The 26986-nt window shown below is 42.8% G+C and overlaps 1 pseudogene; it reads right to left on the bottom strand.

Moving 5' to 3' along the window:
• Positions 1 to 6089: 6089 nt before the first annotated feature.
• LOC125963882 (40S ribosomal protein S8-like) lies at positions 6090 to 18806 on the bottom strand (annotated as a pseudogene).
• Positions 18807 to 26986: the final 8180 nt, after the last annotated feature.

The following is a 26986-nucleotide window of genomic DNA, read 5'->3' on the forward strand; positions in this document are numbered from 1 at the left end:
TGGCTATTCGGGGTCTTTTGTGTTTCCATACAAATTTTAAGATTTTTTGTTCTAGTTCCGTAAAAAATGCCATTGGTACTTTGATAGGGATTGCATTGAATCTGTAGATTGCTTTGGGTAGTATAGTCATTTTCACAATATTGATTCTTCCAATCCAAGAATATGGTATATCTCTCCATCTGTTGGTATCATTTTTAATTTCTTTCATCAGTGTCTTATGGTTTTCTGCATACAGGCCTTTTTTTTCCCTAGGTAGGTTTATTCCTAGGCATTTTATTCTTTTTGTTGCAATGGTAAATGGAAGTGTTTCCTTAATTTCTCTTTCAGATTTTTCATCATTAGTGTATAGGAATGCAAGAGATTTCTGTGCATTAATTTTGTATCCTGCAACTTTACCAATTTCATTGATTAGCTCTAGTCATTTTCTGGTGGCATCTTTAGGCTTCTCTATGTATAGTATCATGTCATCTGCAAACAGTGACAGTTTTACTTCTTCTTTTCCAATTTGCATTCCTTTTATTTATTTTTCTTCTCTGATTGCCACGGCTAGGACTTCCAAAACTATGTTGAATAATAGTGGTGTGAGGGGACATCCATGTCTTGTTCCTGATCTTAGAGGAAGTGTTTTCAGTTTTTCACCATTGAGAATGTTTGCTGTGGGTTGTCATATATGGTCTTTATTATGTTGAGGTAGGTTCCCTCTATGCACAGTTTCTGGAGAGTTTTTATCATAAATGGGTGTTGAATTTTTTCAAAAGCTTTTTCTGGGGCTTCCCTGGTAGCGCAGTGGTTGAGAGTCCACCTGCCGATGCAGGGGACACGGGTTCGTGCCCTGGTCCAGGAAGATCCCACATGCCACAGAGAGGCTGGGCCCGTGAGCCATGGCCGCTGAGCCTGCATGTCCGGACCCTGTGCTCCGCAATGAGAGAGGCCACAACAGTGAGAGGCCCGCGTAATGCAAAAAAAAAAAAAAAAGCTTTTTCTGCATCTATTGAGATGATCATATGGTTTTTCTTCTTCAATTTGTTAATATGGTGTATCATATTGATTGATTTGTGTATATTGAAGAATCCTTGCATCCCTGGGATAAATCCCACTTATTCATGGTGTATGATTCTTTTAATGTGTTGTTGGATTCTGTTTGCTAGTATTTTGTTGAGGATTTTTGCATCTATATTCATCAGTGATATCGGTCTGTAATTTTCTTTTTTTGTAGTATCTTTATCTGCTTTTGGTATCAGGGTGATGGTGGCCTCATAGAATGAGTTTCAGAGTGTTTCTTCCTCTGCAATTTTTTGGAAGAGTGTGAGGAGGATGGGTGTTAGCTCTTCTCTAAATGTTTGATAGAATTCACCTGTGAAGCCATCTGGTCCTGGACTTCTGTTTGTTGGAAGATTTTTAATCACAGTTTCAATTTCATTACTTGTGATTTGTCTGTTCATATTTTCTATTTCTTCCTGGTTCAGTCTTGGAAGGTTATATCTTTCTAAGAATTTGTCCATTTCTTCCAGGTTGTCTATTTTATTGGCATAGAGTTGCTTGTAGTAGTCTCTTAGGATGCTTTGTATTTCTGCAGTGTCTGTTGTAACTTCCCCTTTTTCATTTCTAATTTTATTGATTTAAGTCCTCTCCCTCTTTTTCTTGATGCGTCTGGCTAATGGTTTATCAATTTTGTTTATCTTCTCAAAGAACCAGCTTTTAGTTTTATTGATCTTTGCTATTGTTTTCTTTGTTTCTATTTCATTTATTTCTGCTCTGATCTTTATGATTTCTTTCCTTCTGCTAACTTTGGGTTTTGTTTGTTCTTTCTCTAGTTCCTTTAGGTGTAAGGTTAGATTGTTTATTTGAGATTTTTCTTGTTTCTTGAGGTAGGCTTGTATAGCTATAAACTTCCCTCTTAGAACTGCTTTTGCTGCATCCCATAGGTTTTGGATCATGTGTTTTCATTGTCATTTGTCTCTAGGTTTTTTTAAATTTCCTCTTTGATTTCTTCAGTGATCTCTTGGTTATTTACTAACATATTGTTTAGCCTCCATGTGTTTGTGTTTTTACGTTTTTTTCCCTTTAATTCATTTCTAATCTCATAGCATTGTGGTCAGAAAAGACACTTGATATGATTTCAATTTTCTTAAATTTACTGAGGCTTGATTTGTGACCCAAGATGTGATCTATCCTGGAGAATGTTCCGTGCGCACTTGAGAAGAAAGTGTAATCTGCTATTTTTGGATGGAATATCCTATAAATATCAATTAAATCTATCTGGTCTTTTGTGTCATTTAAAGTTTCTGTTTCCTTATTTATTTTCATTTTGGATGATCTGTCCATTGGTGTAAGTGAGCTGTTAAAGTCCCCCAGTATTATTGTGTTACCGTCAATTTCCTGTTTTATAGCTGTTAGCAGTTGCCTTATGTATTGAGGTGCTCCTATGTTGGGTGCATATATATTTATAATTGTTATATCTTCTTCTTGGATTGATCCCTTGATCATTATGTCGTTTCCTTCCTTGTCTCTTGTACCATTCTTTATTTTAACGTCTATTTTATCTGATATGAGTATTGCTACTCCAGATTTCTTTTGATTTCCATTTGCATGGAATATCTTTTTCCATCCCCTCACTTTCAGTCTGCATGTGTCCCTAGGTCTGAAGTGGGTCTCTTGTAGACAGCATATATACGGGTCTTGTTTTTGTATCCATTCAGCAAGCCTGTGTCTTTTGGTTGTAGCATATAATCCATTCACGTTTAAGGTAATTATCAATACGTGTGTTCCTATGACCATTTTCTTAATTGTTTGGGGTTTGTTTTTGTAGGTCTTTTTCTTCTCTTGTGTTTCTCACTTAGAGAAGTTCCTTTAGCATTTGTTGTAGAGTTGGTTTGGTGGTGCTGAATTCTCTTAGTTTTTGCTTGTCTGTAAACCTTTTGATTTCTCCATCAAATCTGAAGGAGATCCTTGCCGGGTAGAGTAATCTTGGTTGTAGGTTCTTCCCTTTCATCACTTTAAGTATATTATGACGCTCCCTTCTGGCTTGTAGAGTTTCTGCTGAGAAATAACCTGTTAACCTTACGGTAGTTCCCTTGTAAGTTATTTGTTGTTTTTCCCTTGCTGCTTTCAATAACTTTTCTTTGTCTTTAATTTTTGCCAATTTGATTACTATGTGTATCGGTGTGTTTCTCCTTGGGTTTATCCTGTATGGGACTCTCTGCACTTCCTGGACTTTGGTGGCTATTTCCTTTCCCATGTTAGGGAAGTTTTCGACTATAATCTCTTCAAATATTTTCTTGGGTCCTTGCTCTCTCTCTTCTCCTTCTGGGACCCCTATAATGCAAATGCTTTTGTGTTTAATGTGTTTAAGACCCAGAGGTCTCTTAGGCTGTCTTCATTTCTTTTCATTCTTTTTTCTTTATTCTGTTCCGCTGCAGTGAATTCCACCATTCTGTCTTCCAGGCCACTTATCCGTTCTTCTGCCTCAGTTATTCTGCTATTGATGCCTTCTAGTGTAGTTTTCATTTCAGTTATTGTATTGTTCATCTCTGTTTGTTTGTTCTTTAATTCTTCTAGGTCTTTGTTAAACATTTCTTGTGTCTTCTCCATCTTTGCCTCCATTCTTTTTCCGAGGTCCTGGATCATCTTCACTATCATTATTCTGAATTCTTTTTCTGGAAGGTTGCCTATCTCCATTTCATTTAGTTGTTTTTCTGGGGTTTTATCTTGTTCCTTCATCTGGTACGTAGCCTTTTCATCTTGTCTATCTTTCTGTGAATGTGGTTTTTGTTCCACAGGCTGCAGGATTGTAGCTCTTCTTGCTTCTGCTGTCTGCCCTCTCTTGTTGATGAAGCTATGTACGAGCCTTGTGCAAGTTTCCTGATGGGAGGGACTGGTGGTGGGTAGAGCTGACTGTTGCTCTGGTGGGCAGAGCTCAGTAAAACTTTAAGTCACTTGACTGCTGATGGGTGGAGCTGGGTTCCCTCCCTGTTGGTTGTTTTGCCTGAGGCAACCCAACACTGGAGACTACCTGGGCTCTTTGGTGGGGCTAATGGAGGACTCTGGGAGGGCTCATGCCAAGGAGTTCTTCCCAGAACTTCTGCTGTCAGTGTCCTTGTCCCCATGGTGAGCCACAGCCACCCCCCACCTCTGCAGGAGGCCCTCCAACACTAGCAGGTAGGTCTGGTTCAGTCTCCCCTGGGGTCACTGCTCCTTCCCCTGGGTCCCGATGCACACACTACTTTGTGTGTGACCTCCAAGAGTGGAGTCTCTGTTTCCCCCAGTCCTTTCAAAGTCCTGTAATCAAATCCCATTAACCTTCAAAGTCTGATTCTCTAGGGATTCCTCCTCCCATTGCCGGACCCCCAGGTTTGGAAGCCTGACATGGGGCTCAGAGCATTCACCCCACTGGGTGGACTTCTGTGGTATAAGTGTTCTCCAGTCTGTGAGTCACCCACCCAGCAGTTATGGGATTTGATTTCACTGTGATTGTGCCCCTCCTACCATCTCATTGTGGCTTCTCCCTTGTCTTTGGATGTGGGGTATCTTTTTTGGTGAGTTCCAGTGTCTTCCCGTCGATGATTGTCCAGCAGCTAGTTGTGATTCTGGTGTTCTCACAAGAGGGAGTGACAGCACGTCCTTCTACTCCGCCATCTGGTTCAGGGCCAGGGAAATGGAGAAACTAGCTCTTCTCACCACTTTTCAGCCATTTTCACTCACTGCATGTGTAGAAAATGAAATAGTTTTCAGCACCCTGGGGTAAATGGATGAGGATGCTTGCTACTGAAGACCAGTGGCCCAGGGGTTCTGGCTGCCTCAGGCTCGACTTCGCCATGGGTGAGAGCTAAGGAGATCAGGATCTCATCAGTCCATAAGCCCGTTGTGGCTGACTGCTGGAGAAACTCAATGTGAGGAAACTTTTAAGGAAAGAAAATGCAAATGAGATAAGAGTTTTGGGTGAACTTTTTAGGAATAATTATGTTTTAGGAATGTCCATCTAAAAATAATCTCTCCAGGGACTTCCCTGGTGGTCCAGTGGTTAAGACTTCACACTTCCACTGCAGTGGTCACAGGCTCGATCCCTGGTCTGGGAACTAAGATCCTTCATGCCGCACGGGGTTGAAGCTAAAAAAAAAAAATTCTCTCCAGATATTCAACAACATGAAAATTTAGAGTTGTGCTAAATTAAGTTAAATGATGGAAGTTTATTAAATAACTAGGTCGTTTCCAAATAAAATAAGATACTGAAACATTAATTACTGAACACTGGCTTCCTTTTACAGAGAAACAAAAGGTTTAGAACTATTAATAAATGTTTGGGGGCTTCCCTGGTGGCGCGGTGGTTGAGAGTCTGCCTGCCGATGCAGGGGACGCGGGTTCGTGCCCCAGTCCAGGAAGATCCCACATGCCGCGGAGCGGCTGGGCCCATGAGCCGTGGCCACTGAGCCTGCGCGTCCGGAGCCTGTGCTCCGCAATGGGAGAGGCCACAACAGTGAGAGGCCCGCGTACCGAAAAAAAAAAAATAATAATAAAATAAATAAATGTTTGATGGGCTTCCCTGGTGACCCAGTGGTTAAGAATCTGCTTGCCAATGCAGGGGACATGGGTACGAGCCCTGGTCCGGGAAGATCCCACATGCCGTAGAGCAACTAAGCCTGTGCACCACAACTACAGAGCCCACATGCCTAGAGCCCATGCTCTGCAACAAGAGAAGCCACCGCAATGAGAAGCCCGTGCATTGCAATGAAGAGTAGCCCCCACTCATCGCAACTAGAGAAAGCCCACGCACAGCAACAAAGACCCAACGCAGCCAAAAATAAATAAATAAATTTATTTTTTAAAAAAACTCTCAGCAAACTAGAATAGAGAGGAAATTTCTCATCTTGATAAAGACGATCTACAAAAAAACCTGCAGCTAACATCATACCTAGTGGTGAGAAACTCGAAGATTTCCTGTTAAGATCAGAAATGAGGCAAGGATGTCCCCTCTCACCGCTGTTTTTCAACATCATACTGAAAGCCTAGCTAATATGATAAGACAAGAAAAGGAAATAAAAATATTCAGATTGAGAAGGAAGAAATAAAACTTTCTGTGATCAGTTTTGGGGTTTTTTTTAGAACAATAAACACCTTTATTACATGAGCTAAGATAGGAGGGAAGAGGATTTATTTGCCTTTCCGGGCCTTGATTTTCCTCAGATAGAACTCCAGCTCCTTTCCCTCTAAAACATAACCATCTGCTCTGCCACACTGTCCTGGTCTTGAAGCAATGCATGCAAGAAACTTGCCCTGCTGGAACTACTCCTCTAGAAGACTGCTGATTTGGGCATTCTTTTTCCTTTCATCATATTTCTTCTGAATTTCTTTTTTGAACGTTTTTTGTTTAAAATCACTTCCTCTTCAGGAGTCAGCCTAGCCCCCTTCTTGCGGCCCAGGGGCAGTGTATAGTGAGACTCGTACCACTGTTGGTACGTGTGCTGTCAATGAGCACGATGCAGTTCTTCACCAGGGTCTTAGTGTGGACCAGTTCATTGTTGGTTGCATTATAGACAACATCAATGATCCTTGTCTTGCGTGTACAACACTCTGAGCCCCAGCAGAAGTTCCCAACGTCCAGCCTCAAGGCCCAGTACTTCTTGTCACCTCCTCACACACAGACTGTGTGTATGCGGCGGGGGCCACTCCTGGTGTTGGCAACAGGGTGTCCCAGCTCATACTTCCACTTCTTGTGGTAGGGCTTTCTCTTGCCCCCAGTCTTGCAGCGCTTGTGCCAGTTGTCCTGAGAAATGCCTCCGTGTGGAAGTGGGGTCAGGAGCCTGAGCCAGGGAGCCCGGGGCCAGCCCACCAGCCCAGCACCCTGCCTCACGCTCAGCTCTCCAAGGTTGGCTCCCCCATGATCAAACAAACTTTGATCATCTATGTAGAAAATCTGAAAGAATCAACAACAACAACAACAAAAAACTCCTGGAACTAATAAGTGATCCTGGTTGCAAGATACAAGTTTGCAGGACACAAGATGGATATTCAAAAGTCAACTGTTTTCTTACAATGAAAAAGTGGAATTTGAAATTAAAAATATAATATCATCGTGGAATCTAAAATATGGCACAAATAAACTTATCTATGAAACAGAAACAGATTCACAGACATAGAGAATAGACTCGTGGTTGCCAAGGGGAGAGGGGTGTGGGGGAGGGAAGGAGTGGAAGTTCCAGGTTAGCAGCTACAAACTAGTATTTATAGAATGGATAAACAACAACGTCTTACTTTATAGCACAGGGCACTATATTCAATATCCTGTGATAAACCATAATGAAAAAGAATATAAAAAAGAATGTATTTATATGTATAACTGAATCACTTTGCCATACAGCAGAAATTAACACAACATTGTAAATCAACTATAGTTCGATAAAAAGAAAAGAAAAAATCTAGTATCATTTACATTAGCACCCCCAAAAATGAAATAGGTATGAATCTAACAAAATATGTACGAGATTTATATGAGAAAAATCTACAAAACTCTGATGAAAGAAATCAAAGAAGAACTAAATAAATGGAAAGATATTCCATATTCATGGGTAGGAAGACACAATACTGTCACAATGTCAGTTCTTCCAAACTGGATTGTGATTCAACACAATCCCAATAAAAATCCCAACAAATTAATTTATGGACTTTAATAAACTGATTCTAAAGTTTCTATGGAAGGGTAAAAGACCCTGTTTGCACCTTGATTTGTCTGCTGAAAATGTGAACTAGTAAAAATGAAGTAACTGGAAGAAAAATAGCCAACACAATATTGAAGGAAGAGAATAAAGTTAGAGGATTGACACTACCCAACTTCAAGATTTACTACAAAGCTACAGTCATCAAGACAGTGTGGTATTGGTGGAAGAATAGACAAATAGAGTAACAGAAGAGAGTAGAAAGCCCAGAAATAGACCCACATAAATGTAGTCAACTGATCTTTGACAAAGGAGCAAAGACAATACAATGGAGAAAAGAGTCTTTTCAACAAATGGTGCTGGAACAGCTGGACATCATATGCAAAATAAATGAATCTAGGGACTTCCTTGGTGGTGCAGTGGTTAAGAATCCACCTGCCAGTGCAGGGTACACAGGTTCGATACCTGGTCCAGGAAGATCCCACATGCTGCGGAGCAACTAAGCCCGTGCGCCACAACTACTGAGTCTGTGCTCTAGACCCCGTGAGCCACAACTACTGAGCCCATGCGCCACAACAACTGAAGCCCATGCACCTAGGACCCATGCTCCACAACAAGAGAAGCCACCACAATGAGAAGCCCATGCACTGCAACGAAGAGTAACCCCCGCTTGCTGCAACTAGAGAAAGTCTGCACACAGCAACGAAGACCCAACGCAACCAAAAGTAAAATTAAATTTTAAAAAAATGAATCTAGACACAGACTTTACACCCTCCACAAAAATTTACTCAAAATGGGGGGGGCTTCCCTGGTGGTGCAGTGGTTGAGAGTCCGCCTGCCGATGCAGGGGGCACGGGTTCGTGCCCTGGTCCGGGAAGATCCCACATGCCATGGAACGGCTGGGCCCATGAGCCATGGCCGCTGAGCCTGAGCGTCCGGAGCCTGTGCTCCACAATGGGAGAGGCCACAACAGTGAGAGGCCCGTGTACTGCAAAAAAAAAAAAAAAAAAAAAAAAATTTACTCAAAATGGATCGCAGACCTAAATGTAAAACAACAAAGCTATAAAACTCCTAGAAGGTAACACAGGAGACAAACTAGATGACCTTGGATATGGCAATGACTTATAAGAAACAACACTAAAGTCATGATCCATGAAATAAATAATAGATAATAATTTCATTTTAATTAATATTAAAAACCTCTGCTCTGCAAAAGACACTGTCAGAATGGAAAGACAGGCCACAGACAGGGAGAGAATATTTGCAAAAGACATATTGATAAAGGATTGTTATCCAAAATATACAAAGAATTCTTAAAAGTCAACAACAGAAAACTAACAATCCAACTTAAAAATGGGCCAAAGACCTGAATAGACAATTTGCCAAAGAAGATATACAGATGGTAAACACACATATGAAAAGATGTTCCACATCATGTCATAGGGAAATGCAAATTAAAGCAACAATGAGATACCACTACACACCTATTAGATTGGCCAAAATCCAGAACACTGACAACACCAAATGCTGGTGAGGATGTAGAGCAACAGGAGTTCTCATTCATTGGTGGTGAAAATTCAAAATGATGCAGTCACTTTGGAAGACTGGCAGCTTCTTACGAAACTAAACATACCCTTAGCATATAATTCAGCAATCATGCTCTTTAATATTTACACAAATGAGTTGAAAACTTATGTCCACACAAAAACATGCACATGAATGTTTATAGCAGACTTATTCATAATTACCAAAACTTGGAAGCAATCAAGATGTCCTTCAGTAGGTGAATGAATAAAAAAAACTGCGGTATGTCTAAACTATGGAATATTATTCAGCACTAAAAAAAAGAACTATCAAGCCGTGAAAAGACATGGAGGATCCTTAAAAGTATATTACTAAGAGACTTCCCTGGTGGTCCAGTGGGTAAGACTCCGCGCTCCCAATGCAGAGGGCCTGGGTTCAATCCCTGGTTGGGGAACTAGATCCCATGTGCATGCCGCAACGAAGATCCCGCATGCCGCAACTAAGACCCAGAGCAACCAAAATAAATAAATAAAATTTTTTTTCTAAAAGTGTATTACTAAGTGAAAGAAGCCAATCTTAAAAGGCTGCATACTGTATTATTCTTTAGGGGAGGAAAACTTTTCCTTTCTTCCCTTCTAGGTTTCGTGGCTGGTTTAATAATTAGACGTAAGACATTAACAGGAGAAAAATTTGATTTGTACATATGAGTGCTTGAAGGAATGTGAGACTCAGAGAAGTTACCAAAGCAGGCTGCTTCTTAACCTTTTAGACAAAGAAACAATCACTTGTGAAGATTTGACAAAACAAGGGGGTTTGGACTTGGGGTAGCAAATTAATGAAAAGAAACAAAATTTGTTTATAGAGCCTTCTCAGCCTTGAATTCCCTATCCCTGACAATAAGGATGATTTCTTGGGGTGGCCTAATCTGCTCTCCAATTCCAACTATATGACATTCTAAAAAAGGCAAAACTATGGAAACAGTAAAAAGATTAGTGGCTACAGGGGTTAGGAGGGGAGGGTAGGAGGGATGAATAGGCTGAGCATAGAGGATATTCAGGGCAGTGAAATTATTCTGTATGATAATATAATGATAGATACATGTCATTCTACATTTATCAAAACCCATACAATGTACAACACCAAGAATGAACACTAATGAAACTATAGACTTTGGGTGATAATTATGTAAGATTCATCGATTGTCACAAATGTACCACTTTGGTGCAGAATGTTGAAAGTGGATGAGGCTGCTCTGTGTGGAGACAGAGGGTTTACAGGAACTCAGTGCATTTTCTGCTCAATTTTGGTGTGAACCTAAAACTCCTCTAAAAAATAAAGTCTGTTTAAAAGGAAAAAAACCCATAATGAGACATCATCTCACACCCACTGGAATGGCTACAATCAAAACAAAACAGAAAACAAGTGTTGACAAGGATGTGGAGAAATTAGAACTCTTGTGCATTGTTGGTGGGAATGTAAAACAGCACAACACTATGGAAAATGGTATGGCAGCTCCTCAAAAACTAAAAATAGAATTACCATATTGATTTGGCAATCCTACTGGTGTATATTAAAAATAATTGAAAGCAGAATCTCAAAGAGATATTTGCATACCCATGTTCAAAATAGCAGCATTATTCACTATAGCCAAGGGGTGGAAGCAACACAAGTGTTCATTGAATGGATGGATAAATAAAATACAATGTATGCATACCATGGAATATTATTCAGCCTTAAAAAAGGAAGGAAATCATATCACATGCTACAACATGGGTGAAGCTTAAAGACATTGTGCTAAGTGAAATAAGCCAGTCGCAAAAAGACAAATACTGTGTGATGCCACTTGTGTGAGATATCTAGAGTAGTCAAATTCATAGGCGCAGAAAGTAGAATGGTAGTTGCCAGGGGCTGGTGGGGAGGAGAAAATGGGGAGTTACTGTTTAATGGGTATAGCGCTTCAGTTTTGCAAGATGAAAAATTCTAGAGATCAGTTGCACAGCAATGTGAATACACTGTACTTCACACTACTAAACAGTACACTTAAAAATCATCAAGAGGGACTTCCCTGGTGGTCCAGTGGTAAAGAATCTGCCTTACAATGCAGGGGACGCAGCTTCGATCCCTGGTCAGGGAACTAAGATCCCACATGCCGCTGGGCAGCGAAGCCCACATGCCACGACTACTGAGCTTGTGCGCCTCAACTAGAAAGCCTGCGGGCCACAAACTACAGAGTCCACATGCCCTGGAGCCTGCGTGCCACAACTAGGGGAGAGAAAACCCACACGCCACAACTAAAGAGAAGCCCGCGCACCAAAACGAAATGCCCATGAGCTGCAACTAAGTCCTGACGCAGCCAAAACTAATAAATTAAATAAATAAATCTTTTTAAAAAAAAATCATTAAGATGGGGAATTCCCTGGCAGTCCCATGGTTAGGACTCCACGCTTTCACTGCTGAAGGCGTGGGTTCAATTCCTGGTGGGGGAACTAAGATCTCACAGCTGCACGGCATGGCCAAAAAAATAAAAAATAAAATAAAATGATATATTTAAAAAAATCATTAAGATGGTAAATTTTACGTTTTTTTATCATGACTAAAAACTAAATAAAGTAAAATTTTAATAACGTAAATTAACGAAGCTAATTATTTTTTAGTGGATCAAAGACCTAAATATAAGAGCTAAAACCATAAAACTCTTAGAACAAAACATTGGGGAAAAGCTTCACAACTTTGGATTTGGCAATGATTTCTTGATGTGACACCAAAAGCACAGTCAACAAAGGAAAAACTATATAAATAGAACTACTTGAAAATTAAAAATTTTTTTTTCATCAATAGACAAAATCAACAGAGTAAAGAGGCAAGTCATGGAATGGGAGAAAATATTTTAAAATTATATATATCTGATAATGGATTAACATCCAGAATATATAAGGAACTCCTACAAATCAATGACAAAAAAACAAACAACCTGATTTTTAAATATACAAAGAACTTGAATATACATTTCTCCAAAGAAGATATACAAATGGCCAATAAGTGGAGAAATTGGAACTATTGTGCTTTGCTGGTGGGAATGTATGCAACTGCTGTGGAAAATGGTATGGCAGTTCTTCAAAAAATTAAATGTAGAATTACCGTTATGACCCAACAATTCTGCTTCTGGGTATATACACAAAAGAAATGAAAGCAGGGACTTGAGCAGATATTTGTACACCAATGTTCATAGCAGCATTACTCACAATAACCAAAAGGTGGAAAAAACCCAAATGTCCATCAGTGGATGAATGAATATACAAACTGTAGCATATACATACAATGGAATATTATTCAGCCTCAAAAACAAGAAAATTCTGACATTCACTGCAACATGGATGAACCTTGAGGACATTATGCTCAGTGAAATAAGCCAGACACAAAAGGACAAATATTGTATAATTCCACTTACATGAGGTACCTAGAATAGCCAAATTCATAGAGACAGAAGGTAGGACAATGATTCCCAGGGGCTGGGGGAAGGGGAGAATGATGAGTTAGTGTTTAATGGGTACAGAGTTTCAGTTTGGGATGAAGGAAAGTTCTGGAGATGGATGGTGGTGATGATTGCACAACAATGTGAATGTACTAAGTACCACGAAACTGTACACTTAAAAATGGTTACAGTGGTAAAATTTTATGTTATGTATATTTTACCACAATAAAAAAAGACATCCAACATTATAATTTCATTTAGTGACATAAAACTATATACATATCTTTCATTTTAAACAGGTTATGGAAACAGTGGTAACTTACGTACCTCATAAAATGAATCAGGAAATTTAGAAAGTTTAAATCATGAGAAATTTAACCCTGGTCATGTACAAACCAGAATATTGTGTTGACATTATTTTTATATGGTAAACTACTTTTCCAAGACTCTCAACCATGCCCAAAGCTCTTTTATCTTGGAATTAAAGCTTCTTCTTGTCTTTTAACAAAGGCTATTATGCACATAGACTTTCGAGTGTCTACACACATAAAAAACACAGTTGAATAATTTTGTTTTAGACAACTTTTACTATTTATTTGGACTAGATAGTTCTAGAGTGTGCACATAACAACCGAATGTCTTGTTTTGTTTTCCATTTTAATGGTAATCTTTAAGTTTACTGAGAGCATAAGAGAGAGGAACAGAAAAAGTGAGAAGCAGCTGGCTTTAGACCAATCTGAAATTGTTATTTTAAAAGACTACTTATGTTTCCTCTGCAACGGAAGGGAAGAACTTTAGAAACAGAAAAACAGAAGAAACCACATTACAGCTGGTTTAGAGAGTAACTTGGGCCTTTGACAAATTTCTCAAGCCTTACAATTAGAAAGCCCACATTTACTAATCCCCGAGGTATGGAAATGGAGGCATGGAGTTCATCCTACATTAAATAAAATGATCTCTCTTTTCAACAAACAAGACAATCTCTTCATGAGAGTTTGTTTTTTGCTTGAAGGTGTCTCTTAAATGAACAATCTTTTCAATGTCAAAAGCCCCCCAAAGTGGGCTTCCCTGGTGGCACAGTGGTTGAGAGTCCGCCTGCCGATGCAGGCGGCACAGGTTCGTGCCCCGGTCCGGGAAGATCCCACATGCCACGGAGCGGCTGGGCCCGTGAGCCATGGCAGCTGAGCCTGCGCGTCCGGAGCCTGTGCTCCGCAACGGGAGAGGCCACAACAGTGAGAGGCCCGCGTACCGCAATAAATAAATAAATAAAATTAAAAAATTTTTTAAAGCCCCCCAAAGTGGCTACTGCAATTCCAAATTGTCACTGGTGAAATTGGAGCAGTCAGAAAACTAAGTACAAGTTGGTGGTGTTGTGGTTAGAAAGCATGCAGCAGGTAAGTGTTCGACCAGGAAGAAGCCCTTTTTTAAAAGAGCCCATGGAACCGAATGGTCCATAAGGATGGTTCATGTGTAACTTTATTTCTCTGAAGCTTGGCCAAAGGCCAATCAATCAGCACCCATCAGAGCCAGATACAACCTCCTAATTCTAGGCAAACTAAGCTAAACAAAATAGTTCTCAGGGATACAAGGACAAGATCAAGGAGGAAATCTTTACAAGGTTTTGAAATGATGACCCAAGACAAAGAATGTCCAACTAGAGAATGAACTTATCAGGGTTATGCCCATCTCTCCCATAGAATTTTCATTCTCAAGAAGCAGCAAATGCTGGAGAGGATGTGGAGAAAAGGAAACCCTTGTGCATTGTTGGTGGGAATGTAAGTTGGTGCACCCACTACAGAAAACATCATGGAGGTTCCTCAGAAAATTAAAAATAGAATTACCATATGATCCAGCAATCCCACTTCTAGGTATTCATCCGAAGCAAACAAGATCACTATCTTAAAAAGATATCTGCACCCCCCATGTTTATTGCAGCATTATTTACAGTAAATCCAGGACATGGTAACAAACACACACACACACACACACACACACACACACACACACAGAGGAGCATTTTTCAGCCATAAAAAAGAAGGAGATCCTGCCAATAGTGACAACATGGGTGGACCTAGGGGACATTATGCTAAGTGAAATAAGTCAGAGAAGACAAATACCATATTACCTCATTTACATGTGGATTCTAAACAAACAAACAAACTCATAAATACAGAGAACAGATTCGTGGCTGCCAGAGGCGGCAGGATAGGAGTGGCAAAATGAGTGAAGGTGGTAAAAGGGCATAAACTTCCTGTTACAAGATAAATAAGCTCTGGGGATGTAATGTACAACAATGAGGACTATAGTTAATAATACTGTATTGTATATTTGAAAGTTGCCAAAAGAGTAGATCTTAAAGTTCTCTTCACAAGAAAAACATTATGTAACTATATGTGGTGATGGATGTTTATTAAATTTATCCTTGTGTGTGATGATCATTTCTCAATATATACATATTTCAAATCATTATGTTGTACACCTAAAACTAATACAATGTTGGGACTTCCCTGGTGGCACAGTGGATAAGACTCCACGCTCCCAGTGCAGGGAGCCCGGGTTCAATCTCTGGTCAGGGAACTAGATCCCACATGCATGCCGCAACTAAGAGCTCACATGCCACAACTAAGGAGCCCACATGCTAAAACTAAGGAGCCAGCAAGCCACAACTAAGGAGCCCGCCTGCCGCAACTAAGACCTGGTGCAACCAAATAAATAAATATTAAAAAAAAACAAATACGATGTTATATGTCAATTACATCTCAATTAAAAGAACACAGTTTTCATCTTATAAAAAAACGCTCAAGACACTGGGCAGGCAGATAGACCATAGAACAAGTGTTAGAAGGCTAGAAACAAGTAACCAAAACAACCTCAAGAGGCCTTATTCCTGGAAAAAAAAAAAAAGAAACTCAGTGCTGAGGGATTTCAACAAAACATCAGATCTCAGTTCAGCATGAGCTTGTCTCCTGACCATGGACACCTCAAATAGGTAGAGACTGGGAGGAGTATCAGATGCACACAGTATTACTGATTCAAGGGTCCTGGTCCAAGGTTGGGAGGGCTTCTGCTGAATCTTGGTGAACCTCCAATTCTGTCAACATCCTCCAGCCAAAGACCAGCAAGAGCTCACCCGCAACTGAACAAGTGGGGTTTGTTTTTCATTTCAGCAAAGTTGGATGCACATCACAGGGGAACCCTGAGGCAACTCAGCAAGAGGGTGTTGGAAAGAATTTGTTATGGGATTAGGGCTCCTGTAGGCATTTTGGAGGAGGGCTCAAGGCAGTGGGTTTTCCTCTGGATTGGATGCTGTCAAGAAGTGGGGGTAATTTTACGACCAGAGGATGTATAATAAATCCAATCTGTAAGGCAGGAGGAATGAATGAAGGCTAAAGGTGTGATTGGTAAAGAAGCAGCCCTCGTACGTGCCAGGACCAGAGGATGCCTGGTCATTCTGGGAGGTTGGGACAATGGTCAAGTTTTTGTTTGTGGTTAGACCTGATTATTGAGTGGAATCCTGTTTCTTGATCCATCACAGTCACATAGTGACCTCATCTGATGTTGAGGTCCTATGAAATTGGTCATGTTCAACAGAACACCAAGGCCTACTTGTGAGTGCAAGGCCAGCCCTAGATGTCAGGGGCGGTTTTCCTCTTTCTTGTAGTCTGATTTAGTAATATCATATGTAAATAAATGTCTAGTTATTACTATGACTAGTTAGTAAATTAACTGATACATGAATTTGAATAAACCCAAAATCTCTGTTGTACGATTCTACTTATAGCAGTCAAATTCATAGAGACAGAAAGTAGAATGGTGGTTCCCAATGGCTAGGGGGAGAGGGAAGGGGGAGGTTATTGTTTAGTGAGTACAGAGTTTCAGTTTTGCAAGATGAACAGAGTTCTGGAGATGGATAATGGTGATGGTTGCACAACACTATGAACGTACTTTATGCCACTGAACTGTACACTTTAAAGTGGTCTAAATGGTAAATTGTGTTATTTATATTTTGCCACAATTTTAAATATTAAATAAATAAAAACATCTACAAAAGGTTTGAGGCAACTACTAAATCATACCACTGATGAAATATTTTATCTTCTTGATTCATTTTTTAGTAAAAAAATTAACAATTTAAAACAACTATCAATTGTAATGATATGGGTCAAACTTAATAAAATACTTCATATATGAACGAAAATCTAACAAGATTATTACACCTCACAGTTTGCATTTTTTCCTCTCTCACTGTTTTACATGTTAAACAGAAATAAATGTGGTCACATGTAGAATGACAGAAATGAAGTAACTCAAATTCTATTTCTCTGTCTTTAAAATCATTAGGTTATTGGGACTTTCCTGGTGGCGCAGTGGTTAAGAATCCGCCTGCCAATGCAGGGGACACGGGTTGGAGCTCTGGGCTGGGAAGATCCCACATGCCGTGGAGCAACTAAGCCCGTGCGCTACAACTACTGAGACTGCGCCCTACAGCCCGCGAGGCACAACTACTGATCCCATGCACAAGCTCTGTGAAGGGGTATTTTGTATGCGGAAATCTTCAGCCCTGGAGGACCAGGCTAGAAGTACAAGACATCTCTACCACAAGGTGACCTCCAAGAAAGGACTTTTGGAGGGAGGTCATCACCCATGTAACTAACTGCGAAGGTTTACCTGCAGAGGAGAAAATAGCCAGGTTAGTTTCCTCCCATCTCCCCAAGTGATGTCCCTCTTCTGGGATAGGAAATGAGGGTAGGCTTTGGAATAGAGGAAAGGAAGTCTCCTCCCAAATTTAAGGCTACCAGTGTGGTCTAGCCCAACATCAGAGAGTCTCTGGAGGCTCTAAAGCAGCAGAACTGCTTCTTTCTTCGAGAAGATGGCCAGGGTGAGCCAGAACCTGAACCTTCCATCACTTTCTCTCTCCTGGAGCCACTGATGGTGGCAGAAGTGGTAACTGGCAGACCGATGGGAGCAGAACCCCAGCTTCCTAAGTACACTCCAGCTGCACCAGAACAGGGTACCCCACCCCTGCTGGACCTCTGGCTACAGAGTGGGGCTTGGCAGCAACAGTAGCCAGAGAAAATGGGGTGCTTCTGGAGATGCCCCAAGCTTTCTGGGGTCCTATCCAATAAACACCTGCACGCCAAACTAGCCAGGGCAACTGAGTTGCAGACCTACCACAGGAAGGAGGACATCCTTGGGAATGTGAGTAGGGCCCCAAGCCAATTAATAGGAATATTAAAAGACATGTAACTTTTTTTTTTTTTGATGAGGGGGAATCCAAGCTGTTCCTGTCAGCATGATATCATCCATGCAGTAGACCAACATGATGTCCTGTAGGTCAAGGTTGCTGTGCACTGACTTGCCTAGAGCCAGAGAACCCCAACCCCTAAGGTTTATTCACTCATCATTGGCCACAGGCCTTCAAGGCTCACTCACTGCAGTGTTCCTCTTTCTCCTAGCTCTGAAAATGCCCCTTCCTTCTTTTCTAGCTGAACAATGTATCTAAATTTTGTGTAATATTTTATGCTGAGAGTGGGGGGACCTCTCCTCCTCCCCCACGTCTTGGCAACACAAGTATGTCTGAGACAGCATCCCTGTGGTAGTCAGCATCCCAGACAGTCCCTAATGATTTTTCTTTACAGGTATCCATGGTCCTATGTGGTCCCCTCTCACACTGAATGGTGTTGACCTATGTAACCAATAGGATGCTGCAGAAATGACAACATGTGGCTTCTAAGGCTGAGTCATAAAGGCATTATGCTTCCACCTTGCTCTCTTGATTCTCTCACTTGAGGGAAGCCAGCCACCAGTGCACAAGGACACTCCAGTCCCCCTGTGGAGAGGCCCTTGTGGTGAGGAACTGAGACCTCCTGCCAATAGCCATGCGAGTGAGCCACCTTGGGAAGAGATCCTCCAGTCCCACCAAGCCTTCAGATGATGCAGCCTTGAGTAACATCTTGACTTTGTGAGAGACCCTGAGCCAGAACCACCCACCTAAGCTGCTCCCAAATTCCTGACCCCCAGAAACTAAGGAATATATGTCTATTTTTGTTTTAAGCTACTAAGTTTTGGTATAATTTGTTGCTAAAACAGTCCACCTCCCCAGTTTACTACTCTTCAAGAAGCCACCTCCTCACCTTCGTCCAGAACGCCCCCATCCCCATAATGGCATTCTGGATGTGAGCAGTGCAAGATCCCCACTGCCCACAGACTTGGGTCCCTGGGTGTGGGCTCCAAGCCCATTGGAGTTCACGTCCTTTGCAGACTACTAGAGCTCTCATCTCCTGGCCCCACTTAAAACCAAGAGATATCAGTGGGACTGGGAAGTGGGGGAGTGGGGTGTCACCAGCAGACTCCCCATCCATACTCTGCCATGACTATATATTCTCAGGGTATACGTGAGACCCTTCCTAATTTCCAGTGATATAGAAGAATTTTTCCTATTACTTCTGTTTGACTATTTTGGGGAAAACTGGAAAAGGGTGTAAATCTAAGGACAGATCTGGAATGCTATTTTGGAATGGGAAATTACTAAAACCCTGGGTTACAACATTATAACACTTACTAGAAAAGTCACTCTAAGGTGGCAGGGGGCCAAAGGGGACAAAACTGGAGTCAGAGTGCCCTGTGATGGAGCTAATATTGGCCAATGAGCAGTGATGATCTCATTGTTATGATGCCCTCATAGTTATTGTCATGATAAATCATTGTATTAGGTGAATTCTGACAGCATGGGCTCCATTAGATATCAGAGTGATCTGAGATGCTCTGGCCTTTAACTCTCTCTTGGCCAGGGCCTTGTTTGGGAGCTCTTGTTTATGAACACCCTACTGTATGTGCCAGGCACTGTGCTGAAAAGTGGCAGAATATGCCATCCCAAATATGCCACTTTGGCATAAGAATTATTGAGCTAAAGGCTCTTGAAGAAATAGCAGGTATGTGAAGGGTACTCTGACCTCCGCTTTTCTTCCTGAAAACAGGAGACAAAATTTGTGAAAGATGCTCTCTCTGTACCAGGAGGAAAGATTCTTATCACCAGAGATGGGAAGTCGAGACCAAGAGAAATCTGCACAAACAGACCTTATTAAAATAATTCATCTTTAGTCTCCCCATTTTTTCTTTTTTGGCCACGCCACACGGCATGCAGGATCTTAGTTTCCCAACCAGGGATCAAACCCTTGCCCCCTGCAGTGGAAGTGTGGAGTCTTAACCACTTGACCGCCAGGGAAGTCCCTCTCCATGTATTTTAGTTACTTTTCCACAACTGTCTCTCTTTGTCCAGCCTACTATATAAACACTTAGGCCTGGCCACTTCTCTGGATCTTTGTTTTTCCTGTGGGGGCTCCCATGTAAAGATCTATATGATTTTCTTCTTTTAATCTGTCCCATGTCAATTTAATTCTTGGAACCAGCCAGAGATTCTAAGAGGACAGAGGTTAAGTTTTGCCTCCCTACTGTGCCAAGGTCTCCATTTATGTCTCACAGTCCCATGAGATACTGCTTTCATCCCCATTCTCTAGATGGTGAGACTGAGACCCAAAGCAATCGAGGACATTCCTAAGGTCACAAAGCCATAAAGTGGTAGAGCTTAGATGGACACCTGAGTCTATCTGAACCCCCAGCTTTTCTACCACAATGTACATAGGAATGAGTCACAGATGGCTTCCAAGAAGAAGAGACACTGGCCTGGCCCAGCCCTTGAATAATCAGAACACGTTTATTAAACCCTGGAGGGGTAAGGGAGAGAATGCAGTGTTGAGCGCATCAAGGTTGTATGATAGGGCTGAAACCCAGGGTTCAAGGGAGAGAGTGGTGGGGAGCGAGGCTGCTGCACGCAAAGGCCAGCTCTTGAAGGGCCCTAAGTACCAGGCCTTAACCTGGAACTTATCCTGTGTGTCTGGGGGGCCTCCTGGTTGTCCAAAGTGGGGGGTGACATGGTCAGATTTGGTGTTTGAAGACTATCTGGGGACAGCATGGAGGCTAGATTGGGACAGCAGTTCTCAACATCAGTGTGCATCAGAATCATTCTGGGCTCCCTGTAAAAAACATCTGGAACCACACTCAAAAGTCTGATTCAGGGACTTCCCTCATGGCACAGTGGTTGAGAATCCGCCTGCCAATGCAGGGGACACGGGCTCGATCCCTGCTCCAGGAAGATGCCACATGCTGCGGAGCAACTAAGCTCGTGCGCCACAACTACTGACCTAGAGCCCGTGAGTCACAACTACAGAGCCCGCGTGACACAACTACTGAAGCCCACCCGCCTAGAGCCCGTGCTCTGCAACAAGAGAAGCCACCGCAATGAGAAGCCGGCACACCACAAGGAAGAGTAGCCCCTGCTCGCTGCAACTAGAGAAAGCCTGTGCGCAGCAATGAAGATCCGACACAGCCAAAAATAAATAAATAAAATAAAATAAAATAAAAAAATCTGATTCAGCAGGGCTGGAGAGGGGCCCAGGGTCTGCATTTTAACAAGTTTTCCGAGGGATTCTGATGCAGGTGGTCACATGAAGAAACACTAGTAATCCAGAGGGAGAAAAGCAAGGAAACTAAGAACAAGGTTGTTGCCAGAGACAAATGATAAGTCCTTGAACCTCAACTGTGGCAAGGAAAATGGAAACAGCCTAACTACTATGGCAGGATAATATCTTTATAATGTTACCACTTTTTTTCCCCTAGTAATTCACTCCAACCCCGTTTCCAACAGCTAGTCCATTCTGTGCTCATTGCTCCTCATGGGTGGAATGTGACAGGGCAGAAAATAAGAGTCTTTTCAGTGTGATACGTTGGACTTGTTTCAAACAACACAGGAGTTGGGATGGGGGGGAGAAGGTAAAATTTATAGATAAATCAAGATTGGCCATGAGTAGATTATTGTGGAAGCTGGGTGATGACTGCAAGGGGACTCATTATAGAATTCTGTCTACATTTGTCTATGTTTTAAATTTTTATTTTAAAAAGATTTTTCTCTTTTTTTTTGCGGTACGCGGGCCTCTCACTGTTGTGGCCTCTCCCATTGCGGAGCACAGGCTCCGGATGCGCAGGCTCAGCAGCCATGGCTCACGGGCCCAGCCGCTCCACAGCATGTGGGATCCTCCCGGACCGGGGCACGAACCCGTGTCCCCTGCATCGGCAGGCGGACTCTCAACCACTGCGCCACCAGGGAAGCCCTAAAAAGATTTTTTTTAAGTATTTCTGGATTCAGTTTCAACAAGGACTCAGGGCAAAGGAGAGAAGTGTCAGCCACAGCTGAAAAGTTTTTTTTTTAATTAATTAATTTATTTATATTTGACTGCATTGGGTCTTCGTTTCTGTGCGCAGGCTTTTCTCTAGTTGCGGTGAGCGGGAAATACTCTTCGTTGTGGTGCGTGGGTTTCTCATGGCGGTGGCTTCTCTTGTTGCGGAGCATGGGCTCTAGGCACACGGGCTTCAGTAGTTGTGGCACACGGGCTCAGTAGTTGTGGCTCGCGGGCTCTAGAGCTCAGGCTCAGTAGTTGTGGCGCATGGGCTTAGTTGCTCCGCAGCATGTGGAATCTTCCTGGACCAGGGATCGAACCCGTGTCCCCTGCACTGGCAGGAGGATTCTTAACCACTGCACCACCAGGGAAGTCCCTGAAAAGTTTTAAGAAACTTCATGAGGGAGAGGGGAGGGGAGGGGAGGGGAGGGGAGGGGAGGGGAGGGGAGGGGAGGGGAGGGGAGGGGAGGGGAGGGGAGGGGAGGGGAGGGGAGGGGAGGGGAGGAAGAACTGGCCCAGGGTGAAGAGGTTCCACTGACAGGAAACTTCTGCTCTTAGGAGAGAGAACTCATCTGATTAGTGTACTTGTGTACTTGGGAAGAACATGGTACATGCTCTGCTCAGTTCTGCCCTTCTTCCTCTTAGGATCTGCCACATCCACCACCCCTCCAGGGGCTCTGGAAGGGAGGTCCACCCATTCTAGCACTGCCATGACTGGGGGCTGGGGGTTCAGTTGCCCACATTGAGCAAATGCTCTGCCCTGGTCTTTGTCAGTAATATGGTAATATTCAGCCTCCACCTGCCTCTCCTTTGCTTCATTTTCCAGTATGTAGAGAACTCTAGTCAAGAAGACAGTGCCATTGGGACTTCCCTGGTGGTGCAGTGGTTAAGACTCCACACTCCCAATGCAGAGGGCCCGGGTTCGATCCCTGGTCAGAGAGCTAGATCCCACATGCATGCCACAACTAAGGAGCCTGTCTGCTGCAATTAAGGAGCCCATGTGCCACAACTAAGGGGCCTGCAAGTCACAACTAAGGAGCCGGAGAGCCGCAACTAAGGAGCCCGCCTGCCACAACTAAGACCCGGTGCAACCAAATAAATAAATAAATACATATTTTAAAAAAAAGAAGAAGACAGTGTTATCTACTGGGGCTTCCTCCAGATACTCCAAAAGGAGGACTTCAGGGGTCTGGAGAAATGGAAGTGTTACTGAGTCCAAGCTCACTCTGCTCGCCGCATGACAGAAGACAGGCCAATAAATCGGGAGACAAGGTGTTGAGGCAAGGAGTACAACTTTATTCGGAAAGCCGGCAGACTGAGAAGATGGCCAACTAAATTCTCCAAAAAACCATCTTATCGGGGTTTGGATGCCCATTTCTTTTATAGAACGAGGTAGGGGTGCGGGGGTGGGGTGGGGCTGGGGGAGGAAATGAGGAAGTAAAGTAAAAACGCTATACGTTTTGTAAATATCCCCTGGAATGGCCAGCCTCTGGGAGGGGATGTGTTAATTTCTTCTTACTTGCAGCCATCCACAGGTGGACAGGGTGAGGATGCTTCCCTGAACAAAGGCACTTTAGTTTAGCATTCAGGCAGGGTTCCCCGAGGCATTATTAGGCCATTACGTATAGACAGTATCCTTTTAGTGAACAAAAGCAGTGGAAAGCAAAGGTTAAAGTAAAGGAAACAGATCCAACATGTAGTCAGATTTGGCTCTCCCCTGTCACAGAAGTAAAGAAGAGGAGGATGGAGGGAAGCGATGAGAGCACAGAGAGAGGCCGGAGGAAAAGCAAAGAATCCAAGAATAGAGGGGAAGGTTGCCTGGGGAAACAGCAAAACCGGGCATGGAGATGGCTCTGGGGCACATCTAGGCAAAAAGAACCTTAGGTAACCTCACCAAGATTCTCATGAGGCAGGAAGAGAGCTGGGGTCTCTAGTAGACATGTGAGTGAGAACAGCCAGTTCTCAGCAGCAGCCACTGGGGACAAATGACATCTCCATGAATGCCTGTGTGGATGGATGACCTTGAGAACTAGATACACCTGTACACACACACACTCACTCTCACTGTCTCTCTCTCACACACACATACACACACACTCACAGTTGAGTACTAGATAAGACTCCAGGGCCTTAAACACAACCCCAGGGAAAGGGTAAAACCCTCAGTTAGCTGTGTGAGGCCCATGGTGCCCAATCTCACCTGTGCAGATGGGACACTATGCTGATCTGGTAATGTGGTTTGCATCACCCTTATAGTTTCCCCTTCCCTCCTCACCACTCAAGCAGTTAGTTCTGTAACTGTTGCCTTGCAGTAGGAGTAAGGTAGATCACAGAGTGGAAGGTAGGAGAACTTGCAAACCATCCTGGATGCTGTGTTTCAAAAGCCCAAGCTCTTACAGACTTGACAGTCAAGGCCAGTGGCCTTCAAACTTTTGCTTCATGCCCCCAAAAAACAGTTTCAAAAACTACACACCCTCTCATTCAGGACCAGCTACATAAACTGGAGTGCCTGGTACAAAATGAGAATGTGAGCCCCTTGTTCAAACATTATTAAGAATTACAAAGGACTTCCCTGGCGGTCCAGTGGTTAAGACTGCGCTTCCACTGCAGGGGGCACAGGGTCGATCCTCCATGCTGCACAGCATGGCCAAAAAAAAAAAAGAGAGAGAGAATTTCAAGAAGGTGATGGCAGAAAGTTAAGCCAAGCTCAGAGCCCTTCCGAATAAGGGACCCTGAGTGGCTGTGCAGGTTGTACATCCATGAAGCTGGCCCTGCTCTCACACATTTTAAGGTTAGCATATTAAAAAAATATATAAATGTAAGCAGTGGCAAAAGATGTGATTTTAGTACCTTGCATACATGCTTTAAAAATATTTTCTTCCAGTTCTCAGAGCAGTATAATAAGTTAATTAAATGTATGAGAAAGGTCTGTCATGACTATTCATCAATATTGAATGGATAAACAAACTGTGGTACTTCCATACAATGGAATACCACTCGGTACTAAGAAGGAATGAGCTATGGATACACACTACGAAATGGATAAATTGCAAAGTAATTACGCTGAGGGAAAGAAGTCAGGCAAAACAGAGTGCATACTGTATGAAAATATAGAACATTCATAGAGACAGAAAGCAGATCAGTGTTTGCCTGGGGAGAGGGGAAGGAGTGGGAAGGAAAGATTACAGTCAGGTGGAGCCATGTGGCTGAAATCTCCCCAACAGAATGTGAGTGAAAGTGATGTATAGTCATTACTAGGTATTGCTCATAAAAACAGCCCAGGCAACCCTCGCTCTATCTTTACCATCCTCTCGTTGAATGGAGAGAACCTGGATGAGGGCAGAGCCACAAGACAGAGAGGGAGTGGACCCCTGAATGACTGCATGAAGCAAAGTCCCCTTCATCCAGCATTGAATTGTGACATGAACAAGAACTAAACTATTATGGTTTTAACCCCCTGACATGTCGGGGTCAGTTGTTACAGCAGTTAGCCAACCCTGACTAATACAGAGCCCAATGTAATCTCCCATGAGATAGCTGGCTGTTTCCCTCAAAGGAAGGCTCCACCTGGGGGCTCAGGCTGGTTCCCTGAGGCTTGCAAATTGGGTTCAACACAAAGAGTAGGCCAGCCGTGGGAGGGAGCAGTCCGTAATACTGGGCCAGTTTTCTCATAAACCCACGGAGCAAGTCCTGAGATGGCTAGGGAAGGAGACTGCCTGATAGCCACAGAAGGAGTCAAGCTGCCCACCAGGCTCTTAAGAAGTTCTTCTGTAGTGAGACCCTTTGGTGAATGTTCATCTGGCACACTAATAACTCTATGCTCTGAAGCCATTCTGGGCAGTCTATCCACATTTATCTTCCTCAAAACTTCTTGTCACTAAGCCTTCAGTCTGGTTCCTTCCAAGTCCCTGACCAACAGACTAAACCATTATCCAACGGCTAGGAATCAGTGCATCTTTACTTTGGGGCCTCTGGGCACACTTCCCTTTTCCAGGTCCCTCAGGCCTTCTCGGAGGAAGACTGGAAGACCCCAACAATCCATTTCCGGCTGGAGCCAACATAATGTGCAAAGCCGTTTATAAACAGGGCTTTAGATTATTCTTCCTTAGTCAACCCATCACAAACAACTCTCCAGGAGACCATGAACATCAGTAGGAGAGGAATGTAAACAACTTGCTCAGGCAACCTACTTGTGCTTTTAGGGCCTGCTGGACCGAGGCCATATATGTCACTTCTTCTTCATGATGGAGTACTGCTGGCTACCCCTAATTCTATGACTAGGTAGATCAGATAACATGGTAGCTCAGGTCACGTGGTCACCTGCTATGCCATGGTCAGGCATCCAATTTCCACATACCCGGGAAGCAAGCCAGGAGATGTTTCTCAGAAGGAAAACAACTGCTGAACAAGGTCATAACTTTGCTCCAAAAGCCAATGCCTGAATATAAGGGCCAAAGGCAGAACTACCTACTTTGCAGCCTGATCCAGTAAGAAAACCTTCTCTCCTTGTATGGTCCCCCTTAAAGTTGATAGCTTTCAAGTGACCCAGTAATAGGTAAAAATAATATACCTAAATATGGTATATTTTATAACCAAGTAAAGAAGCCCACCAAGTACAGTACTGCTTTCTTAGTGGTCAGGAGTGTGATGTTCAGCAGCTTGTCCTTTATTTGGTGCAGAATATCAAAACACACCCCAGAACCCTAGATAGTTCACTGAGTAGATAGGCCACTATATATTCGTGGGATTTATTATCTGCTCTCTGGCACACACATCATGCTTACCAAATCATCTAGGGTATCTGCTACTTCCTGTTCTCAAGGTCCTTCAGGATATTGTCATCAGCATCACAGTAGATTAGCCTGATATCCACTGAAATGGTGATTTGGTCAAAAATTCCGATAAACTGAGTATGTCCAGAGAGTGACATACCCCTGAAGCAAGACAGTAAAGGTCTACTGCTGCCCCTGCCAGAGGAACACAAACTTTTTCTGAGGTTTGGTATAGAATAAATAGCATTGACTAGGGTCTTCCCTGGTGGTCCAGTGGTTAAGACTCCATGCTCCCAATGCAGGGTGCCCAGGTTCAATCCCTTGTCAGGGAACTAG

This window comes from Orcinus orca, chromosome 3 (assembly GCF_937001465.1).
Source record: "Orcinus orca chromosome 3, mOrcOrc1.1, whole genome shotgun sequence".
Lineage (NCBI taxonomy): Eukaryota > Metazoa > Chordata > Mammalia > Artiodactyla > Delphinidae > Orcinus > Orcinus orca.